At 38.2% G+C, this 6,137-nt stretch overlaps 1 long non-coding RNA gene across 1 annotated transcript; it reads right to left on the reverse strand.

Moving 5' to 3' along the window:
* Positions 1-3,860: 3,860 nt before the first annotated feature.
* LOC135533770 (uncharacterized) lies at positions 3,861-4,370 on the reverse strand. Its single transcript, XR_010454585.1, has 3 exons — positions 4,310-4,370; positions 4,080-4,222; positions 3,861-3,976 (listed from the first exon to the last, which is right to left on the reverse strand). It is a non-coding gene; the product is annotated as an uncharacterized LOC135533770 (long non-coding RNA).
* Between the last annotated feature and the right edge of the window lie 1,767 nt (positions 4,371-6,137).

Consider the following 6,137-nt stretch of genomic DNA (forward strand, 5'->3'; position numbering starts at 1 on the left):
AATATATACCTTTTCCCAGTAATTTCCTTAGACACCTGCTTGCTCATGGACTTCTGCAGTTCATTCAAGCATAGGAGGAAATGCTTGCATTGCTCAAACAAGGCTCTGTCTGTCTGAATAAGGCTTGTAATGGCAATGATGTACCGAAGAAATCTCTTCAGATTCTTCATGTAGTTGGCAATGGTTTGCTTCTTCTGTCCAATGTCTGCAAGCTTGGTAAAAAATGATCTGCTTTTTTTCCAAGTTATGAACAAAATCCAGCGATGGTTTGTTTGAGTCCATGTAAAACAAAACACCTTGACACATTTGCAACCTGTACATGAAAATGTAAATAATATTAATTACATAGTTAATAACTACTTTATAATCTATTAATTCTTATTGAAATATGTAAACAGTAAAATCTCTGTACATACCTCCTGTTTGAAATTGGGAATGTTGTTGTCGTCACGGAGAAATTTCCCAAATCCAGCCAGCAGATCACAATCCAGAGGGTGCTTTTGGTATAAACCACTGCTTTGCATCCCCTTTCTCAGTTTGGTGTCCCATGACTGGCTCAATGGCCTGGAAAATATTTGGTATGCAGATTAGAATAAATAAAATACATCCATGTTTGCTTATATACTTATACGTAGTACTTGCTATTAATGAGTTGATTTCTATTTAATTACTTACGGTTGGTACAATGCCGACTGGTCATCTTCCTTGTCTGATTCTTCATCTATAAATCCATCTGTAACTGGGGGTAACACTTGAGCCACTTCCACTTGGCTGAAATATCACACAGATTAACAAACATTTATACAATTTTAACAATCAAACATAATTGGACAACATTTCAAATGAGTTCCAATAGCATGTAACTTGCACATATATTATTTTATCAGTGCTTACCCAGTTACTTGTTCTTCTTTTGGCTTGTTGATCACAAAACCACCCAGTTTTTCAAGATCCTTAATCAAAGGTTGGACTTTGTCCGGTTGTGTCACAACATAGCTGAGTGTTTTTGTAGTCAATGATCCTGCAGTGCCAAAGATACTCAATCATCAAATCGCGGGATTTGCTCACTTCCTGGTGAATTTTTTCTTTTGATTCTGTCTTCATGCACACTCTGGTGAGATGTATAGATATGTTTTCCTGGTTCTTTATGCAAAATCTGCACACAATAGGGATCCTTCTTTGTATTCTGTAAGACAGTGAATGCACAATCAGTAAATGTAATGAAGTTACTACTTAGTTTTTCTCAGTCGCTTTGGTGCATTTTTCCGCATCATCCGTAGCATGTGCAAAATAATAAGTGCATTTCTCAGAACTATTTGTACAAACTGCAATATACAATATATATGTTTCTAAAGCTAGTCAGTCACTGGATGACAGTTACTGTATTGAAAATGCACAAGGCTGCACTTCTATGGCATATATCAATTTCAACAGTACTATTTACATATGACTGTATGTGGGTTATTGATTGAAAGAGACTGGACAACCCAAAGGGGCACAAAGGGAAAAACAACTAAATTAGAAAGAAACACAGGAAACCACCCCTACGGGGCATAACTTTGCCTGCAGCACTGTTGTGTTGTTCTACACATATTCTCATCCACATCACACCGGGATATTTTCCTTCCAATGCAACGTGGAAAGAATATTTTGGAATGCCTTATCCATCCTCTGCAGGCATCTACTGTGATGTCCTCACATGCTGCATCCATTGCAGCCTGCAGGGGTGAATAAGGTGGGATGAATTCTATGAGCATCAAGTAGTTACATAGATATATGTTTTACCTGTACATACTGGTATCGTAGCTCCTTAACTCTGTCTATGCTTGACAGTTTATGACAAATAGTTCAACAATTTTGCATGTAATGGCTTATGCAAGGAACTAATATCTAGATGTTTTGAGGGGTAAGATTCAACAGAGAACCATCTACTATATTTTGATCAACATGACATGAGCTGCTATTAGCCCTGCTATTGAGAAAGGCCGTATAAGGATTATCTATAAGGATTATCTGTGTTGAGAAGACAGGCTATGCGCTCACTGCCCACAAAATGAGGTGGAAAACAAGCTGCACTTCCTAACCTCCTGCCCAATGTATGACCATATTAGAGAGACATTAGAGAGACATATTTCCCTCAGATTTTACAGATGAACAAATATTTCAAAAACAAATCCAATTTTGAAAAACTCCCATATCTACTGGGTGAAATTCCAGTGTATATATTCACTTTATATATTATCTACCTCACTTGCTTTGGCAATGTTAACACATGTTTCCCATGCCAATAAAGCCCTTGAATTGACAGACAGACAGACAGACAGACAGACAGACAGACAGACAGACAGACAGACAGACAGACAGACAGACAGACAGACAGACAGTCTCTCTGTCTGTCTCTCTCTGATGAAAAAGGATGATAATAAACTGTGAACAACGATGAAGCCATGTTTGTGGTGATTTATTATTTTAATTGTGTAATTATTGCACATTATCTTTCAATATGTATATCAACAGAAGAGAACTAAATGTTTACAGGCTAGGAAGAACACCTCCAAATGTCACTCTCATATCTCTGCCACAGCACAACCCAAGGGGGTTGTTTTGAGTCCCATCAGATTTCGGAGCTGACGGACCTAGTTGTCAAGCCATTCCAAATCTTCTCCTTGTCCACCAAAAGATTTTCTTGACACCCCATAGTCAAATAACAGTTCTTGTTGCACCTGAATGTCTCGTAGGGCAATGAAAAGGATGACGTTCCACACTTTGCCACCCTCTTCTAATTGCTGAAGCTGACCCTTTATGTTGCTTCTCTTTCTGGAATGATTTATCCTACGTCCAAATGTATCCATCTCTGGGTGGCAAGGACAGGGCACAGTCTTTGCATCTATGCAGTAGGTTTTCCCTGATGATTCCTTGTAGAAGTAAAGGAACCCCATCTCGTCATTCTCTGTTGCTTCCAACAATTTTTTCCCCTGCTTCCCTGAGAGTGGGAGACCGTGGTAGTCACAGACAACTTCCCCTTTAGCAAATGGACGTGTCGTCATTACCTTTTTTCCTTTATCAGGGTCACTGGCAATGTACAGTCCTTTCCACTTCTGGGACTTCACCAGCTTCATAATTGCCTTGTTGTCTTTAGGTGTGTCAGTGTTAATTGAAGGTTGCCAGTGACAAAGGACAGTCTCCACTTTCACTTTGTTCTTCTCCCAGTTCAGCCTTTCAATGTATCTCTCTACTTGACGTGCAGTGGGTTGTCTTCTGGGGAAGTGTGCTGTAACAAAAAGAAATGTGTTATTAATAATTTAATTTATTCAATAGTAGAAGCCCTTATCATGTACTACTTTATTTACTGACTAAACAAAGTACATATTTGCAATAATTAATATATCAAAATTGTATTTAGTTTAGGGTATTTTAGCGGCTTCGTACCGATCACATAATCCCGTCTCATTTTCACTTGCTGGCTTCTCCACTTGTCGTAGCAATATCTCTCATGCATTCCTACAATCAGTCGTCTGTCCTTGTTCTTGATTGATTGTCCATCAATTGTGACAGGGAAGTGTTCATAGAATAGTTTCAAGGCCTGGGCCTTATCCAACTCTTTGCAGCTGGACAATGCTCCCTTTCTACTTGTGCTTGCACAGGAGGGGCCTTCAGTCTCAATACTTGAAAAAGGAAAAATAACAACACATTTGTATCTATATGTAGCAGCATTTACAAGACAATGTAAAGTGTAATTTATATAATTTGTGTAAATACTTACTTAGATTCATCGGACATGGCAACTTTGGTGATCAGCTTCATTCCCAGGCAGGCATTGACTGGTGTCTTCATGCGGTAATGCTTTTCAGCTGTAGCAGTTGTATGGGCCAAGTAGTCAGCAACAAGGGCCTTCTGTTGGTCTGTGAAGCTGGCTTTGGTATTTGTCTCCATAACTCGTCTTGCTACCTGGCTCGTGATGTTGGGCAAGTTGTATCTGATGAAAGATCAAGAAAACAGTTTGGTTTCAGAAAACTGTACTGTCAAATAAGTATTGTGGAATGATTAAACAGTGTTCTACTTAACAGTGGTGTACTTACTTGGAATGAAACCTTTGTAGATCATTGGATGGGTTGTAGATCGGGTTCCCGGTTGTGGAAATTAAGAAGCTCTCATCTGCTTCCGTGTCATCAGAGTTCTTAAGAAAAGCTGGTCGAACATATCGGTAGTACACATCAAACCACTGAAAATAAAAACATTAATATCTGTTTAACTGGTTTGTATTAAATCAATCACATTCACAATAACATATTGTAGTAAATATACTTACTGCCTCTTCCTCCTCATCTAACGAAATGGTTGCAACTTGCTGTGTTGCTGTTTTGTGCTTCTTAACACCGATGACAGTCCAATTCTCTCCATCTGGCAACTTGCACGGTTTCCTTGAGAGCCATTCGACCAGCTGCATTTGGAACAGTGACATATTAATAACACATGCCAAAGAAGCAAATACAATTCAACATTATAGCAAATTTATGACATTAGTTAACTTACGGTCATGTTTTTGACCACTCCAGCCGTTTGGAGATGTTTCAGAATGAGCAGAGACTCAAGGTAGTACAGAATGTGCAGTCTTTCAGTTTCCAGCAAGGATTCTTCATTCATGGCCTTCCCAATGATACACAGAAATTCCTTCTTCGCCACCCTCAAAAGTTCCCAACATTCATGTGGTGTCTTCGCAACTGACACCATCTGTGTGTATCTGCACAAAAACAATAAGACATTAATAATACACACTTATTTTAAAATACATTTCTGTGAGGATCAATTTGAAATATATACCTTTTCCCAGTAATTTCCTTAGACACCTGCTTGCTCATGGACTTCTGCAGTTCATTCAAGCATAGGAGGAAATGCTTGCATTGCTCAAACAAGGCTCTGTCTGTCTGAATAAGGCTTGTAATGGCAATGATGTACCGAAGAAATCTCTTCAGATTCTTCATGTAGTTGGCAATGGTTTGCTTCTTCTGTCCAATGTCTGCAAGCTTGGTAAAAAATGATCTGCTTTTTTCCAAGTTATTAACAAAATCCAGCGATGGTTTGTTTGAGTCCATGTAAAACAAAACCTTGACACATTTGCAACCTGTACATGAAAATGTAAATAATATTAATTACATAGTTAATAACTACTTTATAATCTATTAATTCTTATTGAAATATGTAAACAGTAAAATCTCTGTACATACCTCCTGTTTGAAATTGGGAATGTTGTTGTCGTCACGGAGAAATTTCCCAAATCCAGCCAGCAGATCACAATCCAGAGGGTGCTTTTGGTATAAACCACTGCTTTGCATCCCCTTTCTCAGTTTGGTGTCCCATGACTGGCTCAATGGCCTGGAAAATATTTGGTATGCAGATTAGAATAAATAAAATACATCCATGTTTGCTTATATACTTATACGTAGTACTTGCTATTAATGAGTTGATTTCTATTTATTTACTTACGGTTGGTACAATGCCGACTGGTCATCTTCCTTGTCTGATTCTTCATCTATAAATCCATCTGTAACTGGGGGTAACACTTGAGCCACTTCCACTTGGCTGAAATATCACACAGATTAACAAACATTTATACAATTTTAACAATCAAACATAATTGGACAACATTTCAAATGAGTTCCAATAGCATGTAACTTGCACATATATTATTTTATCAGTGCTTACCCAGTTACTTGTTCTTCTTTTGGCTTGTTGATCACAAAACCACCCAGTTTTTCAAGATCCTTAATCAAAGGTTGGACTTTGTCCGGTTGTGTCACAACATAGCTGAGTGTTTTGTAGTCAATGATCCTGCAGTGCCAAAGATACTCAATCATCAAATCGCGGGATTTGCTCACTTCCTGGTGAATTTTTTCTTTTGATTCTGTCTTCATGCACACTCTGGTGAGATGTATAGATATGTTTTCCTGGTTCTTTATGCAAAATCTGCACACAATAGGGATCCTTCTTTGTATTCTGTAAGACAGTGAATGCACAATCAGTAAATGTAATGAAGTTACTACTTAGTTTTTCTCAGTCGCTTTGGTGCATTTTCCGCATCATCCGTAGCATGTGCAAAATAATAAGTGCATTTCTCAGAACTATTTGTACAAACTGCA

Source organism: Oncorhynchus masou, unplaced genomic scaffold (assembly GCF_036934945.1).
Source record: "Oncorhynchus masou masou isolate Uvic2021 unplaced genomic scaffold, UVic_Omas_1.1 unplaced_scaffold_2644, whole genome shotgun sequence".
In the NCBI taxonomy this organism is placed as follows: domain Eukaryota; kingdom Metazoa; phylum Chordata; class Actinopteri; order Salmoniformes; family Salmonidae; genus Oncorhynchus; species Oncorhynchus masou.